This window comes from Miscanthus floridulus, chromosome 19 (assembly GCF_019320115.1).
Source record: "Miscanthus floridulus cultivar M001 chromosome 19, ASM1932011v1, whole genome shotgun sequence".
Lineage (NCBI taxonomy): Eukaryota > Viridiplantae > Streptophyta > Magnoliopsida > Poales > Poaceae > Miscanthus > Miscanthus floridulus.
The window spans coordinates 49,219,710-49,239,315 of record NC_089598.1 but is presented as its reverse complement, the minus strand read 5'-3'; the positions used below and the strand labels follow the sequence as shown (position 1 = coordinate 49,239,315).

The window sequence follows — 19,606 nt, the reverse complement described above, 5'->3', positions numbered from 1 at the left end:
TCAAATTTTCATGGTAATAGACTAAATGGTTTGGGAGTTATAGCTGTTAGAAGTCTGCTGTTAGATTTGCTTGTCTTTTGGATAGTTCTGGATGATTGAATTGTTTAACCTATATAGCTATTAAATCATCTTGTAATGACTAAATGAAAGTTGTTGGAAATTTATATGCTTTCTAGAAAGTCCAAAATCACAACATTTGGTTGAGAAAAACTCCAGTTATGATCTAAACTTGTAGCTACTATGTTGTGGTCCAGAAATGGACTTAGTATGGATTCTTAAAATTTCTAGAGAAGAGATATGCACCTACTCAGTAAATAAGAATTCAACTTGGTTATCATCTAAGTAACTTGATATAATCATCAGCATAGAATCATGCACGTTCTCATGTCATATCATTCACAATTCTTCTTTTCCATTCATGATACTTACTTTATGCATATGCATGCAATAGGTGCAGCAGAAGAAATCATGTTGGTGGAACTCAAAGCCGATCCACAAGAGGAGAAACAAGAAGCTTAGCACCAAGAAGCTCCAAGTGAAGGCAATTCTAAAGTTGATCATCTCTTAGAGTGCCCTGACCACCAGCCGGCTACGTTTGTGGAAGGCAAGCCTCGGAGCATCCTAACATCCTATGTGTTCTTATACCAACTTGAGTCCTTTTGTTTTATGTTAATGCATTAAGTACTAGGAGTTGATTGGAACCACTTGTTGCATATACTTTTCTTGTCCCGAAATATCTATCTTGAATCCTATGTAGGTCTAGGATAGACCTTTATGCTTAGCCGTGCTTAGACCGGTAGAAGTCGGGTGATTTCCTATCACCTACAAGCTATAGGTGGTGACTTGATTACGGTTGGCTATAGTGTGCTATCATGGAACATAACCTGGTGATGTTGAACAATTGGAGGTCGGGTGGAATCTTATATGTTAGGTGTGGTGACTTATAGTGATTCCATCTGTGTTGTTTAAGGACTGGCTGTTGGAGGCCCTCTTGTCATGTTGAATGCATGCCTCTCACATAGTTGGCTAGATAAGTCATTTCGACCATGAAGCCAAGTAGCTCAACTCAGGATGGGGACACGAGTATTTAAAGTGCACACCCTAGAGGTAGTAAGGATGTGCAGAGAGCCAATGGCGTGAGTCCAAGGGCAGGTTCAAGTCCCTAGCTTCCTAGCAGATTGGTAGTATCTTTGAGGGTATGGCGCTGGACTTACCCATGATTTGGACCTAAGTTGTACCAAAGGTGACCTGATGCGACCTCAACAGGGGAAGTATGGGTATGTGTTAGGAATAATTCGCCAGCTGGGTAGGAATCGATTCGAATCGCCGTCTCTCTCGGATAGTGAGAACTTGACATGAGCCCCCTTCATCGTAGTAATTGATAAAAGTATTGGTTATGTGGGTTATGAAAATGCTCAACTTAATATGGTTACTATTGTGATGATTTAATGGTACACAACATGTTTGGCATACGATAGATGCTAATCTAGAATGGAACAGGAATAATAAACTTGTTATTCAAAAGTAAAAAGATACTAGATAAATATTGACTTGTAGGCAAAGGATGTCAACCAGCTCCACGTATAAGCCTTGCATGATCCTTGGTGTCTCTTATTTTTGGTTTTTGACAGGTAAGTCTAGCTGAGTACCTTCTCTTACTCAGGATTCATTTTCCTATTGTTGCAGAAAACATGATGTACCACGGCTACTATAAGCACTGCTTTGCTCCTATAGTGGATGTGTAATAGGACCATGGGCATGGTCATTCTATATATCATCTCACCCTTGTGCTTTTGTTGGAGATGACTATGAAAACTAGCTATGTATCTAAACTACTGTTGATGTCGTTCAGAACTATGTTGCTTCCGCTACTGTTAAACTGATGTTGTAATAACTGTGTTGGAACTTCAATGTATGACAAACTATTTGTAAACTTATTGTAACATGTGACTTGTATGTTGAATCATGTATGATCTTGGCTTGTATGTTGATTGATTCAAGATCCTTCGTGATACTCGATGGACTACTGGATTTATATGGGCTCAAGTGTGATGGTTTGACTGCCTCGGTGGTTGCTATTATACTTGTGCTCTTATAAAATTGGACAGTTCTATTACAGCCTTCACTCTGACCAACACCTTGTGTCCCTTCGAAGGAAGGAGGTTGATCTCCTTGGTCACCTTGATCAGCTTATGGACGTCTAGACGAGGCTCTTGTTGGCATGGCTTGTCTTCAAAAAGGGGACGTGGCAGCGCTGAAACAAAGACAGAACAACAGATGGCATGAGTGAAGTAAGATTGGCTTGAGCGAATGGGGGTAACTTTTGGAAGAACAACAGTCAGCTCAAGTGCGTCAGGCTTCTTACTAGGATCAAAACCATAGGGGACAATCTCTTTGTTGGCCATAGGAACTAGAGAGGTGGAGAGCTTTGCTACTATTGGAGAGAGAAGGCTTTGATGGGATGGCTATGGAGGCAGGCAGAGGCTCACTTATATAGGGCGAACAACTTGTAGCAGGGGTCAAGATCTATCCATGAGGTCTCATAATGAGGAAAAACCTAATGCGTCAAAAAAACTACAGGATTGCAGAGAGGAAAGATCTAGAAAACTCAAGAGAATTGACTCGGCACGAGGTGGCTAACAAGTGGGCCAGTCGGTCTATAGGTGGGGCCAGTCGGCACCACATGTTGGGGTCTCGGGTCATCTTTTGCACAACGACTTCTATCACTTATCTAATCCCAAAAAGTATATTTTTGTGTTACAAAATGTAAGGAGGATGGCAGTGGTGTAAATCTATGGTAAAATCAGGAAATCTACCTCATCCAAATCCTTAGGTGGTTTTTCAAGTTCTAGAAAGATCTTGAGATGGTGGCCATTTACCTTGAATAACGTACCTTCATCATTTTGAAGTGTTACCACTCCATGCGACGAAGTGCTTATCACCTTGAATGGTCCTTCCTATTTGCTCTGAAGTTTTCCATGCCCGAATAATTTATCCCTAGAATTAAAAAGTAATACCTCATGTCCTAGGGCAAACTCCTTCTTCTTGAACCTCTTGTCATGCCATCTTTTTGTTCTCTCCTTATAAATCTTGGAGTTGTGATATGCTTTTTCACGCCATTCATCAAGTTCAGAGAGTTACATCTTCCTCTAAATTCCTATGGCTTCAAAGTCCATGTGTCCATTGCTTGATGGCCCAATAAGCCTTGAATTCTAGCTCAACAGGTAGATGATAGGTCTTCCCATAGACCAGTTGATATGGTGACATTCCAAGTGGTGTTTTATAGGTTGTTCTATAATCCCATAGTGCATCGGGTAGTCTATCTTTCCATGTAGTTCCCATCTCATTGACTGTCTTTTGTAGAATGTTCTTGATTTGTTTATTTGATGTTTCTGCTTGGCCACTTGTTTGAGGGTGATATGTAGTAGCGACATTGTGATGGATCCCATTCTTTGACAAGTAGTTGTGAAAGTTCTTGTCAGTGAAGTGGGTGCCTCCATCATTAATCACCATCCTTGGAACTCTGAATCTTGGAAATATTGTTTCTTCAAACATTTTCTTGGAGTTCTTTACATCAGTAGCTTTGCATGGCAAGACTTCAAGCCACTTGGAGACATAGTCAACTACCACTAAGATGTATTCATAGTTCTTTGACTTTGAAAAAGGTCCCATGTAGTCGATTCCCTAGACATCGAAGAGCTCAATCTAAAGGTTGTTTGTGAGTAGTATGGCTCTCTTGAATTGATATTCCCGTGCCTCTGATATGCTCCACACCTTTGGATGAAGTCCTTCATGTCTTCATACATGGTTGGCCAAAAGAATCCACTTTGCCAGATCTTTGAATGAGTGCGGAATGCACCATAATGTCATCCATATGGTGATGAGTGGCATCATTCAATGATCTTGATGCCTTCTTCCACCGGTACACACCTTCTGAGTAGGCCGTCAGAGCATACTCTAAAGAGGTACGTTTCATCCCATATGTGGAGATGACTTTCGTAGATAAGCTTTCTTTTATTCTCCTCTGGTGGCACATAACCTGTAACCATAAAGTTAACAATATTTGCATACCAGGGGTTAGATTTTGTGACTTTGAAGAGCATGTCATCTCGTAGCGAATTATTGATGGGCAGTTCCTGTGAATTCTCAAACTGCATTCTGGACAAGTAATCGGCAACAGAATTTTCTACTTTCTTTTTATCTTTTATTTCTAAGTCAAATTCTTAGAGTAACAAAATCCGTCTTATTAATCTGGGTTTAGCATCTTTCTTAGTGAGCAGATATTTCAAAGCAGCATGATCTGTATAAACAATCACCTTAGCTCCTACTAAACAAGATCTAAACTTATCAATAGCAAAAACAACAGCTAGGAGTTCTGTTTTTGTTGTTGCATAGTTAAGTTGAGGCCTTGTCAGAGTTTTGCTAGCATAAGCAATTATATGATGCTTTTTATCTTTAGTTTGTCCCAAAACTGCCCCCACAGCATAATCATTGGCATCACACATAATTTCAAAAGGTAGTGACCAACCAGGGGGTTGAATGATTGGTGTAGAGATGAGCACTTTCTTAAGAATGTTAAAATATTTCAAACATGCATCATCAAATTCAAAGGGAACATCCTTAGCCAAAAGATTTGTAAGTGGCCTAGCAATATGTGAAAAATCTTTTTTATAAAGCGGCGATAAAAAATAGCATGATCAAGGAAACTATAGATCTCTCTGATATTTATGGGAGAAGGTAATTGTTCAATTACTTCAATTTTAGCTCTATCTACCTCAATCCCTCGTTCAGACACCAAATGTCCAAGCACTATTCCTTCTCTAACCATGAAATGACATTTTTTCCAATTAAGGACTAAGTGCTTTTCTTTACATCTTTGCAAAACCTTGTCTAAATTTTCAAGACAATCATCAAAAGTTTTTTCATAAACAGAAAAGTCATCCATGAAAACTTCCATAAAATGAAGCTGGAGCATTACATAATCCAAAAGACATTCTACTATAAGCATAGGTTCCATATGGACATCTAAAGGTGGTTTTGCTTTGGTCATCTAGATGGATCAGAATCTGATGATAACCTGAATACCCATCAAGGAAACAAAAGAAAGAGTGATTCGCTAGTCGCTCCAACATTTCATCAATGAAGGGCAATGGAAAGTGATCTTTCTTTATTGCCTTGTTAAGTTTTTGGTAATCTATGCACATCCACCATCTAGTGATGGTTCTTTGGAGGATTAATTTATTATTTTCATTTTTAACAATAGTCATGCCTCCGTTTTAGGCACAACTTGAACTGGGCTAACCCACTCACTATGCAGCACAGGATAGATCATCCTAGCATGCAAGGGTTTGAAAACCTCTTTCTTAACAACCTCTCTCATCACATTATTAAGCCTATGCTGGGGCTCCCTAGAAGGTATAGAATCAAGATCTGTAGGGATGCAATGGGTGCAAAGAGCAGGGCTAATTCCCTTAAGGTCTTGGAGTGAATAGCCAAAGACAGAACGATACTTTTCTAAGACAAAATTATTAAGCATAGGGATTCTTCCTGAGAAAGTTTATCACTTATGATCAAAGGAGAATCCTAATCATTATTAAGAAAAGCATATCTAAGACTAGAAGGCAGGGGTTTAAGCTCAATGGTGGGCTTAGGTGGTTCCAATAATTCATCTAGAGGTTCAGACTCCGTAGGATTTTCCTCTTCTTCCTCAATGAAGAACTGAGCATCATCCTCAAGGTTGGGTTCAATCAAATTATCAAGAGATGCAATATTAACCTCTTCCATTGGGTCTTTCTGAATTGGCTCACTCTCAGCATTTAGAGAATAAGTAATGGGTATAGAAAGCTTAAAGTTTTTTCTAAGTCTTATATTCAACTTCCCATTTGTCCTTCTTGGATAAGTCTTTCAATTGGTTGTCCTATCAACAGGTCAAACTCCATATTATCAAAGATATATAAACGCAAATGAACTTTTGTTCCTTTTACCTAGATAGGGAGGACATACAAAATTCCCAAACTTGGGACAATGTGTCCTGAAAGACTTTTCAATAACTTTATTGTTAGGGTCAATGACATGTGTTTCAATAAAGCATGAGTACAAGATGCAGACATGATATTAACACCCACAATAGGATTGTAAAAGCATAAAAAGGAACTTTATTAATTTGGCAATGAATGGATATATAAGGTGAATCTATACGAATCACATAAGAGGAAAGCTCTGATTCTTCTAACCATTCATTGCTTATAATAGACACTAGCAATTTTATAGTCTTTTTAAGGAAAGCTTCCTAAGAAGGGTCTAAAGGTTCTTCATTGGATGATGATTTCCTAGACTTCTGGGGTCTCCTCATGGTATGGTAATTCGAGGTATTTCCATATTCATCAAAAAGTCCATCCTCGAATTCAAGCATGAAGTCTAAAATTGGAGTCTCCTCCTTTTCTGGTGGTTCAGGATTTGGGATAGCTAAAGTCGGTGATGGGTCTAGTAAAGATTCAGGTTTAGCTATATGAGATTCTTCCTCTAATGGCTTCTCTTCTACTTCTTCAGGGATGTTCTCTAAGATTTTCATAAGAATGCTTCTTCCTGCATTGGCGGAGACATGCAAGAACAAGCCTCCTGAGGCCATATTAAGAAGCCTCGAGGTTTTCCTATCAAGACCCATATAGAAGTGTTGAAGAAGAATAGGGTCTTAAATGGCGAGGTCAGGGCCAGTATTAATGAGAGTATTAAAGCGTTCCCATGCCATGCCTAGAGATTCTTTTTCTTTTTGTTTAAAAGATAGAACCTTGAAACAAAGGCTGACTACTCTAGAGATGGGAAAGAATTGCAAGCAAAAGCTAGAACACAAGGCTTCCCAATCTCCTTATCTACTCCCTATGATGAGATTGTACCAACGTTTAGCTTTTCTTATCAAAGAGAAAGGAAAAAACTTCCATCGTAAGGTTTTGTCTGACATGCCTGCAATGCGTAGACATGCACAGGTCTACTCAAACTCATTTAGGTGGGAATAGGGGGTTTCATCATCTTCGCCTAAAAAGGTTGATCCTAAACCATGTTGATTAACACAGGCGCAGCTCATAGCCGGGTTTTAGGATAGGCTTTGAGGATGCTTGTGGCTGTAGGCATGCACTTGTAGGTGCGCCATATTGGTAGATAGGGATGGATTCTCTAGATCCATGGTAAAAAGGAAAAGAGAAGATAAAAGAATAATGATACAAGGATAAGCTAGGTTCAAAGTTAACTTAGCAACCATTTCCTCGACAACGGTGCTAGAAATGCTTGTTGGTATATATTAATGCACACAGAATAATCCACAAGCGCACGGATTACATATCGATGTAGCACTTCACCGGGAGTACCCAATTTTATATCGAACTCGAGGAAACATGTGTGAGAATAAACAAATCTAACTTAACCCAACTTCACAATCAAGGCTAGATAATAGGAGCATAGAGGAGACTACTAAAGTCTTCTAGTTCTAACTTTGGTCAGCTTTGTCTTCTATTGTTCAATTCTAGGGATATTGTCAAAGAAAACATAGGCAGAGTATGTTTCCTATAGCAAGAAAGTCCTGCTAGGCCTATTAACGGGAGGTGGACTACAAAGGATTCAACGAGGCTGTAAGAGTCACCCTCGTGAGCTACCACCGATCCCAAAAATTTGGTACATCCACAAGTAACCGAGTCTAAGCACCACGCTTACACTATAAATACTACTCTAACCTAGGAGCTACAAAGATTAAAGTACTCAAAAGAGAGTTGCAAACCTAAAGAACAATATGAACAAGATGCTTACTTGAATTAGAAGTCGATTACTAGAGAATCTCAGAAGCAAGCTCAAGAAGAACTTGATTCCGCTAGGGTACAAGCCGTAGAGAGGGCATCGATAAGCCCAGACTCCTCCAAACTCTTCCCTCTCACTCTATCTCACTATCTCTAATACAAGACTAGATCCTATTGAGGACTAATCTTCTCTTGATTGCTAGCCCCGATCCTAGTGGACATATGAATTAGGGTTTTAGGCTGGTATATAAAGGCTAGAGCATCAATCATGAGCCCTCGGATCAAACTGACTTGAATAAACGGTGGAAATACAATCCTTAAGGCGGTGGAGAACCAACTTAACAACGAAGAGGCTAACAGGGGGCCCACAGGCTAGGTTGGAGTGCAGGTGGGGCCGACCAGACCTACATGGCAGTGGCTTAGGGTCTACTTTGATGGAGAGCCTCCTAGAGTCTTCTAGAGTTTTCCCAAGCTATTTACACGATGGAATTGCAAGATTTATTTTGACAAATAGGTCCTCCTTAGCGGTTTTCTAATTAAATCCTGCTGAAAACATAGATCCACCAAAACTTGTGGAATTTGTCAGTTTAAACCCTTAAGTCTACATTGGTGATCCTTTTTAGCCATTTATACAAGTTATATTGATGGTTTGTGATGAATGTTAACTACCATCAATAGTACCATTACGTCCCGTCCCACCAGGATGCTGTGACGGTGTTGTACACGACTGTTGAGCCTGGTCGTGTCAATGTGCTGTGTTTTGGGGTTCATGACCCAGGCCGGCCATGTGGTCTTGTCGACGCTATACTGTCCCTACCTTTGAGAAAGTCTCAATTTTCTCGACCTCACGCGGGCATCTAACAATGGTTGTGACCTCCCAAGGTTCGCCACATGGCGCAGGGGTCTTAGGTTGCTCAGTCTACCTTTGGGCCTATAAATAAGGACCTTCCTACCATTTGAACCACTTGCAACCATGTCTACATATTGCTTTTTGTCTTGCTTTGAGGGGCTGAGAGGGGAAGAGAGAGATTTAAATAGAACCATGAGATTCCTAAGCATGTGACCCGTTGAGGGTTGGTTTCATCGGTCAGAAACCGAAGGCGCTCCCTCTAACAACTGGTGCTAGAAGGAGTTTTGTGAGCCAAGGAGGGCATGCCCACAGTGTGCATGCTCTATGAGGATCAGGCAACCCCATCTTGGATGAGATGGTTTTTTCCTAACCCCAAGGCTCTCTACCCATGCCCCAATGGTGCTTGTGAAAGCCCATAGGTGCCTATTCAAGTATCCTTTAGCAGGCCCAACCTTCGTGCTCCTCCCTCTGCTATTGTGCCCCAGGAGTGGTGTTGGCTTGGGAAGGCGACGTGGTGTTCTTTTCCACCTTGCCCTTCCATGGCAACAGTGGGGACTTTGGGGCTTACTGGAGATGCCACTATGTGGTGGTTCTAGATTTGATGTTTATATGTGGTTTGGCCGCACTTGCCTCTGAGATTAAAAAAGGGAAGCCTCTTTTCCATGCGTGTTTTCTCTAAGGTTACTTCAAGCCTCCGAGCTCTATGGTCGGGGTAAGGCTCGCTGGTCTAGGGCTATGATCTAGAGCGAGTTGCTAACTCTTCCTTTCACATCATGGGTATTGATTGTACTAGTACTAAATCAGAGTTGATTGAACAAGGAAGGCTAACACGCTTCTCGGTTGTGGAGTCCATTCTTGGTGGTGGTTGCCTTCTTCTTTTTCTTAGATTGTTCGGCTCTTGCTTGAGTACTTTTCCTGTGACCTTTCTCCTAGCTCATTTGGAGGGTTCTTGGTAGTGACTGGGTTGCGACCGCTTTCCTTGGTGGTGGCACGGTCCGGGATGCCCTCGTCAGTCGAGGATTGTTGCTTGGGCTTATAGCATCCTTTATCATGCATGACCAGGGCACGATTTGCACGTGTTCTAGCACCTTCCTTACGAGGGTGCCTCTATGAGCTTTTTAGCCACTGATCCCACTAGTCTCACACAGTGGGGCCGTTGGCCTTCATTGGTCCATGAGATTATGGGATGGCTATGGGTCAGTGACCCGAGACATGAGGAGGAGCAGGTCGTGGTCTGGTCATGACCCTTGGCGAGGTCACGTGGGCCCATCTCCTTTCTTCTTGAGATCCTTTTTGACCCGAGGGATCATGATGCCTAGTTTTTGGCACATTTTGTTTTGCCCCATGTAGGGAGAGGCTCGTCCACCATAACCACATGGTCGGAGCGATGCACCTCATCGAGGTCAATGGGTAATTCGAGTGGGACCTTATATCCTCCCCAATCGACACGGAGTTTAGTTGTGCCTCATTGAGAGACATCCCATAAATCTTTAGCCGTCAAGCCCCTTCGTCTCCAACCACCTCCGCAATGGTCAGAGGGCAAGATGCCTCCCCCCTAGAGGGGGTCAACCTGGGTGACTTCAAAGCAAATGACTTGAACACAAGAGAAGATGGTTGTGAGGTTCCACACCACCAATAAGAGCCATCATGGCCCATCTTATCCCGCCCCTATCTCTTTGGCGGCCTCGAGCCCGTCTAAGGGCCAACCCAAGAGAAGGTTTCTAGGTACAATGCAGTGTTGTAGGCATGGTAGGCCACTCCGCATGTGGTCTTAGTGCTCGTTGCCTCCTTGGTCGATGGGTGACTAAATGGCGCTCTCCCATGCATGAACATGTAATGCGTCGTGCCGCGCGGTTGCTGTGGCATGGTGGCTCACTTGTTGAGGGTCCATGGGGCTCATCCCAAAGTGGACTCTAAGTGGGCATGGTTCACATCCCTAGACACTGCCACATATTCGACCCCCTTGTCTCGAGTCTCCTTACCTTGTTCTCGCTTTCCATTGCTATTCGCTGCAATTGAGAGAGGGACAGAAGGGAATCGAACTCAAGAGATTTAACTAGGAGGTGTGTCACTACCTGTGGTTGCTCAACACTATCGCCCTCCATCGCTTCTTCTGTCCTCACCCTTGCGTTCACGCCTCGCCTGCATTAGAGGATGAGTGAATGGGTAGCTTCGATGGTGATGGAGGTGAGGTAGCAGCGGCTCATCGATGAAGGTCTTCTCCCCCTAAAGGAGGTCGCCGGGTGGAGGGTCACCACCAGTGAGGTTGTTGGTATTTAAGTAGCCACCTAATGTTGTTGATATTTCTTAACATCACTTTTGCTAAGATGTCATCCCAAGCTATGATGCTAGAAATGCTTGTTGGTACTGCCTAGTGCCGCTTCTAGAATGACACTAAGAAGTACTTTAGTATTCTATGTGACTAGAAAGAATATAAATATTTGTATGAATGTATCTACAAGCACACAGATAATTTACCATTATATCATTTCACCTAGGAGTATTCTAGGTAACATTATTTATATTTTTACCATAGGGAAGGACTAGTAGTTGGAATATATTGATAACTTATACACATGATGGAGAAGTAACCATAACCAAACTTCTACCCATAACAAGGGTAAGTCAAGAGATAAATAAGATAAGTAATGATAAATGATAAATGATCACTCATAGTACTCCTTTCTATGGCATTAGCATTGCTAAGTAGAAATTAGAGGAATAACTCCTAAGTCATTCTTAGTTACAAGTCAAAGCATACATTGATTAGTGCAATTACACTTAGTAGTCATGGTTAATATCAACTTCATATCAACACATAAGGGATATTACTAAGGAAGATCAAGAACAGAGCATGTCTTCATTCATAACTAGATCCTACTTGTCCTATATTCACAGAGTGGACTACAAAGGACTCAATGGGAGTGTCACATCCACGATCTACCACATGGCCTAGAATATAGGATGTATCCGTAGGTAGACAAAGTATAAGCACCGTGCTTACACAATGTCGACTATTGACCCCTTGTACTTTGGAGCGAGGGCTATACAAACGTATGCTTAAATATACTGATAATCTAGCTATACTAAGTACATAATCAAAGTAGACGATGAACATGATAACTAGGAACATGAATAATATTAAGAACAATGTCGAATCAATTGTAGCAAACATATGAATAATGAAAGATACAAAAGATGATACAAGGGGCTATACCAAGACACGCTCTTAACAATATCAGGAATCCAAGCGAAGCTGGCCTCCCTCTAGATCTAGCCTAGCTATGCCCTAGAATATGGTGGAACTCTGAGGATGATTAGGGTTTTTGTCTTCTTGACTGACTGATCAAGGTTCTTGATGCCAGGGGATGGTAGGGGCTGGTATATATAGGCCATAGCATCCATTCTAAGGCCTCGGATCAAACTGACCTAAAGGAATGGCGTAGATGCAATCCCTAAGGTGGTGGAGAACCAACATTGCAATGAGGAGGCTGATAGTGGGCCCAAGGGGTCGGCTAGCCTACAAGTGGGGCTGGTCGGCCCCACCTAGAGGTGTCTCACGGTCTTCTTTGGTGGTTTGGCTTCTAATGTCCTCTAGAACCTTCTACAGTTGTTTTCATCACGGATAAGCACGATTAATTCTGACGTTTAGATCCATCTTGATAGAATTCTAAATAAACCTTGTTGGAAACATAGATTCACTAAAACTTGTGGAATTTGTTAGTTTAAACCCCTAAACCTATGTTGGTGATTATATTCATGCCCTTATACAAGTTACATTGATGGTTTATAATGGTTGTTAACTACCATCAATAAACTCCCCCAATCTTAACCTTTGCTCTTTCATGAGCAATGCTAAACTCAGCAATGGATCAGTAGTTTCTTCAATATTTTCACTCCTCAAAAGTACACATACGTTCAAACAAGAATTCTCCGCCAGATTAGAATAAACTAATCTGACTTTCAAACTTACCCGTGTTACCTTCAACCATGGGCTTCTTAGCCTTCACTTGGGTCTTGAGCAATTGAAAGACAGAACAATCAAGTCAAGCACTATGTCTCAAGTTCTTTGCTCAACCATTATTTCAGAGTTTTTATAAGTTTTCAAAATAAAACTCAGAGCTTCCATTGTATGACACTCTCAAACCTCTCAATATATGTGGTATTTGTGGATCCTCACCAAAGCAATAGTGATGTTATGCCTTTCTTCCTACAACTAAGGCTTATGTGGAGCTCATAGGACTAGAGAAAGCAAGAAAGAGCGTACTTGCAATACATATATTGTAAAGTCAAACCTCAGATCTAAAGAAAGTTGAGTCATACAATCAAATTAAGACGTGCATGTGCGTGGAATATATGATGGATATATGGTGGCTAACCTAGTTCTACTATGCTTCTTGAAAACATCTCTCTCTTTTGAAACTAGAAAAATACCTTTGCAAGAAAACATGGGCTATCTTATTCATCTCTTCTCTTTTTTTTCTTCCCTTTTTTTCAGACAGGCATCTGAGTACCCATTGTTTTAGATATCTTGGACACTTGTCCATTTTTTTCTCTCTTTTAATAACTTTTGCATAGCCCCATGCTTCTTTTCTGCAACAAAACTTTTGAGAGATAGCAACAAGAACTTGGAGCATCTATTTGGTTGAAGGTAAAACCTATCAAGCATATTTTTGGTGTTCACTCCTAGTGTCAGAGTAAAACATTTTTGGGTGGATCTAAATAGAATGGCATGTTTTTATGCCTACCCCTAGTGTGGGAGTAGTGCATATGTGGGTGGTGTGTACGTGATCTTGATTTTAAGAGCATGACAAACCTGTCATAAAGAGTCAACAAAGCTTGACTAAACTCAATGCAAGACAAGCAGCAAATATAAGAGTGGAAGTTTTCCTAGTCTAAATATCATGTATGGCTCTAGTAGGAATTCAAGCTTTGTCATGCAGGAACTCATCATGAAGCATTTATATTTTTCAAAAGATAAATCTCCAAAACTTTAGTATCACTTGGAACAAGATAAATAGCAGCTCAGACCTTCTCATATTATATCCATCAATTACCTAGACTTAGATCAAGCATATTCTACCCACGAGTTTCAAGTTCAGAGTAAATTCTTATATCAAAACAATCTTATCCAAAACTCGGGAGAATCCAAGGCTGAAAACTAGGTACTTGAAAGGAATTACAACATACCAACTATCCATCATTTCCATTTCAAGAGATTATCTTTAGAGTCCTTTTTATTTATTCAGCTCTTAAAAATCAAACTTAAAGAAAACTTAGACACACACTTTTTATTTTGTTTTCATTTTTAGATCACACATTACTACTAATATATATTTAACACCAAGATAAATTTTTATTTTGTTTGTTTAGTTATGCAACTTTTCTTTTTATAAAACAAACTTAGAAATAAAACCAAAAGGGAAAGAAATACTTATCTAGATACATGGGGGATGCCCTTCCCCCAAGCTAGTTGTCGGCGTGGTTTTTCTCAGAGCCATTTTGCCAATGGATGGCCTTCTTGTCCATTAGGAAGTTGGGTTCCCTTTGTGCAGTGGGTGCACTCTTGGTGGAACGAGATGAGGATGATCGGGTGAACTCTTTGATCTTGTGCATCATCCTACAAAATGTCAACAAGAACAACAAAACTTATGGAACGAATTAGGATGAAAGGGTTAGCAGTCAGCCATCTAGGGCTTAGTCGTTCTTGAGGTTTAGAAATATTTCTAATTGGCAAAATTTTAGCAGAATGTCTTTCTAATATTTTTGAATTTTATGATATAATTGAATGGATGATATTTGTAATTTTTATGCCACCATGGTAAATATTCTTGGGGGTTTTTACAAACCGTAGAATTATTCACATGGGACTTAGGATTTTATAATACAACAATGAAATTTTTATATATATTTTTTTAAATGCAATGCGAATGCAGAAAAGTAAATATGCTAAAGTAAAAATAATTTATGCAATGTGAAAGAGTAAATATAGATATCTACTAGTTTACCTCCTGGCGAGGGTTCGGATTTTTAAGTCCTCCGGACAAGATTTTTTTCTAGTCTTGCTCATTCTTTGGGTGCATCTACTGGTCCCAAAGATGGAGACCTTGATGGTTGCACCTCTTGTGATGGTGACTCTAATGATGATGTTACCTTTTCCTTCCACACCTGCTTGGTCTATGTACTTGATTTTGGCAGAGTAGGTTCATCCTTCATAGGTTCTTCATCTTCTTCATTCTTGGGTAGTTGATTCTTCTGGCATTGAGATGCTCGGCGTCTCCTCTTGGAACGGGTCTTCTTTGGTTGTTCATAAGTAGTATAACTATTTAAATAACATCATACCTTTTCTTCTGAAAATTAGAAGTGGACTTGTCCAGATCCAACGTAGATGATTGCGTTGGTAGTGTTGAGGAAAGGTCTTCCAAGGATGATAGGTACGTCTTCTTCTTCTCCCATGTTAAGAATCATGAAGTCGGTAGGGACATAGTGATCTTGTATTCTTACCATGATATCCTTTGCTATGCCCTCTAGAAATCAGATTGATTGGTTCACCATCTTGGACATTATGTTGACATCCGATCTGATGTCACAGAAGGTGTTGTGGAAAATTCTTTGTCCAATGGTACACTTGATCATCGGTACGCCAGGATCTTCCTTCTTGGTAAGGAATGGTGAAGCGAGGAGGTGGTCATACTCTAATCAGAGTGTGTTGATCATCTTGACTAATTCTTCTCTTGGCTGCCTGGCCCTATTCTTCCTTCTTCAGTTATTTCTCTTCTTGGTCACTATTGTCTCTTCGGTAGGTACGCCATTTGTGGATGACTAGGAGAGTGATGTATACGATTCTTGAAAGTAAACTTCTCCTTTCTAAACTTGATTGTGAAATAGATCTTAGCACTGTCTGCGTAGATGATGGCTTTTGCGGTGCTCAGGAAAGGTCGGCCCAAGATAATGGGTGCCCTTATATCTCTACCTATTTTCAAAACTAGAAAGTCTATGGGTACATACGACTGTCCAACTCATGCATAGATATCCTCAAGAATTCCTTTGGGGTAGCAGAGTGACTGACCTGCAAGCTACAAACGCATGTTTGTGTACAATAAAGTATCTCTATTAAATTTATCATAGATTACCTTTGGCATAATATTCACACTTTCTCCGAAGTCACAAACAACTTCTTGGAATATGTGAGGTCCAATGGCTATGGGGATGACAGATCTTCCTAGATCTCCATTCTTGACAGACAAGGAATAATCCTCCCATCTTCCTATCAATTATTCTATGTAGTATCCTATAGCATTGCAAATATCGATAAGATTTGCAGTTTCTAGATCTTCTAGTTGTCCTGGAATCTTACCTTTATCGGTCAGAGGAACAGCAGCCACCAGCTGAGCTATTTGTGATTCTATCATTTTATTAAAGCTATACTAGTTTTTAATGGCTGAGGAGAAGCTATCCATTCTATTATTTATGTTTTCTAGCATTTTGTCATTAGAAGCTAGTTTTCTAGATTATCCCTCCATTATTTTAGCTTGGCCAGAAATTTACTCTCTCAAGGGTGGTTGAGTATTAAAATTATTACCTTGGTAGTTGGGCCTTTGTTGCTGATTCCATCCTTGATTCTATTAAGGATGATAGTTGTTATTGTTGATGAAGTTCACATCCTCTTGGGTTTCAAGACAGTTGTTCCCTGAATGCCCGGTGTTGCCACATTCTTCACATGTCATATGGGAATCATGAATGTGCATGACTTCTTGCTCCTGATTGGCTCGATCTTCAAGCTTTTTCATCAGCAGGTCCATCTGGGTAGACAACATGTCTACCTCCTTGAGTTGATGCATACCTCCACCTCTCTTGCAGGTCTGAAGACATTCTTCATTCTAGCCTTGGTTGGAGGCAATCTTCTCCATGAGAGCTGTTGCACCTGGGATTGCGAGTAATAGTAAAGCACCTCCAGCAACAACATCCATATTCTTATGGGCACTATTGGTCAACCCATGGTAGAAAGTCTGCATGAGTAGCCAATTCTCTATCCCTTGATGAGGACATTCTGATATGTAGTCTTAAAAGCGTTCCCATGCCTTAGGGACAGATTCATCATGTTGTTTTTAGAAGCTCAAAATTCTCCCACATAGAGCATTGGTCCTGCCTATGGGAAAGAACTTTGCTAGGAAGGCAGTGGATCAGTTATCCCATATAGTGTTTTTGTCTTTATTAGCATAGAACCATTGCTTCGCCTTCCCCAAAAGTGAGAATGGGAAGAGGTGAAGTAATATGGCATCTCTAGATACCCCTTTGATGGTGAAAATGCTGCAGATCTCTAGGAAGTGTTGGAGACGAGCACTCGCATCTTCATGTGACTTTCCACAAAACTGGCTAGCTTGCACTATGTTGATGAGAGCTGGCTTGAGTTCAAAACCATTATCTCCGACATTGATCGCTGGTCCAATACAGATGTTGGCCGTAGTTGGAGCAAAGAACTCATGGAGGGTCTTGTCGGCCATGGCTTCAAAAACTGGTGTTAAGCTTCGCCTTGTCTGGTTGTCTTTCGATTCTAAAGCTAGAACTTTCTTAAGTTTAGCTCTACTCCTCCTGATTAATGCTTCTGTATCTTCAATGTAGTTTGTTTGAAGGTCAAAACTGGTCATACATTACCCTACATAAGATATAAAAATAGACAAAACAAGGGTAAGCCTGTTTGAGCAGAGGTCAATGGTGCCCTCGATCACATCAATAAGTATGAGTTTATCAATATTTTCATTTTTGCCTAGCTACCTTCCCCGGTAATGGCACTAGGAATGCTTGTTGGTATTTATTAACTTGTCACTTGTTTATGTAGCCACCTAATGTTGTTGACATTTTTTAACATCACTTTTGCTAAGTTGTCATCCCTAGCTATGATGCTAGAAATGCTTATTGGTTGTACCAAGTGCCGCTTCTAGAATGACACTAAGAAGTACTTTAGTATTCTATGTGACTAGAAAGAATATAAATATGTATATGAAGGGATCTGCAAGCGCGCAAATAATTTACCATTATAGCATTTAACCCGGGAGTATTCCAAGTATTGTTATTTATATTTTAATCATAGGGAAGGACTGACTGTTGAAATATATTGATAACTTATACATATGATGGAGAAGTAACCATAACCAAACTTCTACTCATAATAGGGGTGAGTCAAGAGATAAATAAGATAAGTAATGATAAATGATAACTCAGAGTACTCCTTTCTATGGCATTAGCATTGCTAAGTAGAAATTAGAGGAATAATCCCTAAATCATTCTTAATTACAAGTCAAAGCATACGTTGATTAGTGCAATTACACTTAGTAGTCATGGCTAAGATCAACTTCATATCTAGACATAAGGGATACTACTAAGGAAGATCAAGAAGAGCATGTCTTCCTTCGTAACTAGATCCTACTTGTCCTATATTCGGGGAGTGGACTACGAACGACTCAACGGGAGTGTCACATCCTTGATCTACCATATGGCCTAGAATATAGGGTGCACCTGCAGGTAAACAACGTATAAGCACCATGCTTAAATAATGTCAACCACTCACCCCTTATGCTTGAGTATAATGATAATCTAGCTATACTAAGTATATAATCAAAGTAGATGATGAACTTGATAACTAGGAATAGGAATAATATTAAGAACAATGTCGAATCAACTGTAGCAAACATATGAATAATGAAAGATACAAAAGAGGATACAAGGGGCTATACCAAGCCACACTCTTGACAAGATTAGGAATCCAAGCGAAGCTTGCCTCCCTCTATATCTAGCCTAGCTAGCTATGCCCTAGAATATGGTGGAGCTCTAAGGATAATTCGGGTTTTTGTCTTCTTGACTAAATGATTAGGGTTCTTGATGCCAAGGGGTGGTAGGGGCTGGTATATAGGCAATAGCATCCATTCTAAGCCCTTGGATCCAACCAACCTAAAGGAATGGTGTAGATGCAATCCTTGCTGCTAAGAGCTCTCAGATTGCTGAGGATTGGGCTACTCCCAACCAACATGCTCGAGTTGGTACATGCGGGAGGATCCTAGCTGATCCTAGCTTGCATAGCTGGTAAAAGCCAGTCCCTCTAGAATCAGATCATCGCCACAGTACCTAGGCTATGGGTTGCGAGGGGCTGCCTCCTTCACCTGTAAATCAAAAACAAAAAATCCACCGCATACAAACTAAGGTTCCAGTCTAGTAATAGGATCTCGTTTGTATAATTCGTATACATCATGACAAGTTTCCAATCCTTATTCTTTTTTAACATGTGTGCTTGGAAAAATATTCATAATCAATATACCAACAAGGGATGTCATCAATATAAGCAACATAGGCATTTTCCAAAAGACCCAATTTTTTGGCTATGCAGGTGACCAAAGAAGTACACCCAACATCTCCCTTAAGTTCAATAATTTCTGTCCATTGCTTCATTATAAATTTGACCGGTGAAACCTTTCTTCTTTTAACCATAGCATAGAGCAGTTTAAGTTCATCATTCCTTACAGTGCAAAAAAACATTTCTAGGAAATAAAGAAAATCATAGCCATTTATGCATAAAGCGTAGGGTAGGGTGATGAATTTCATTTGTACGAGGACAGTAACAAGTAAGTTCTTTAGATATTTCTCTCCAAAATTTTGTCCTATCGAAATCTTCTATAGCGGTGTCTACATCCACTACACTGAGCATGGAATCCTATAAGCTCACTAAAATTCTTGTAGGGAATAGAAAAGTCTTCCAAAAAGTCTAAAAGTGACTTCAGAATCGGTGGTTTGCAAGGTGCATAGAAATTCAGCAGTTAAAAGCTTTGACCCTGGCTCTTTAATTTCCTAAGCATTCTCCCACCCAATAGTTTTAAAGATGATTTCAAACTCAGTATTCATACCTGTTGACTGTAGGAGGGCTGGATCATAAATGAGAGTGAGAATGAACCTCTAAGTCTTTAGCTTCTTATAGGTGTTC

General features: G+C 40.3%; 1 non-coding gene across 1 annotated transcript; it reads left to right on the top strand.

Moving 5' to 3' along the window:
* The first annotated feature begins 16,665 nt into the window (after window positions 1–16,665).
* Window positions 16,666–16,774, top strand: LOC136530047 (small nucleolar RNA R71). The gene has a single exon (XR_010777555.1). It is a non-coding gene; the product is annotated as a small nucleolar RNA R71 (small nucleolar RNA).
* Window positions 16,775–19,606: the final 2,832 nt, after the last annotated feature.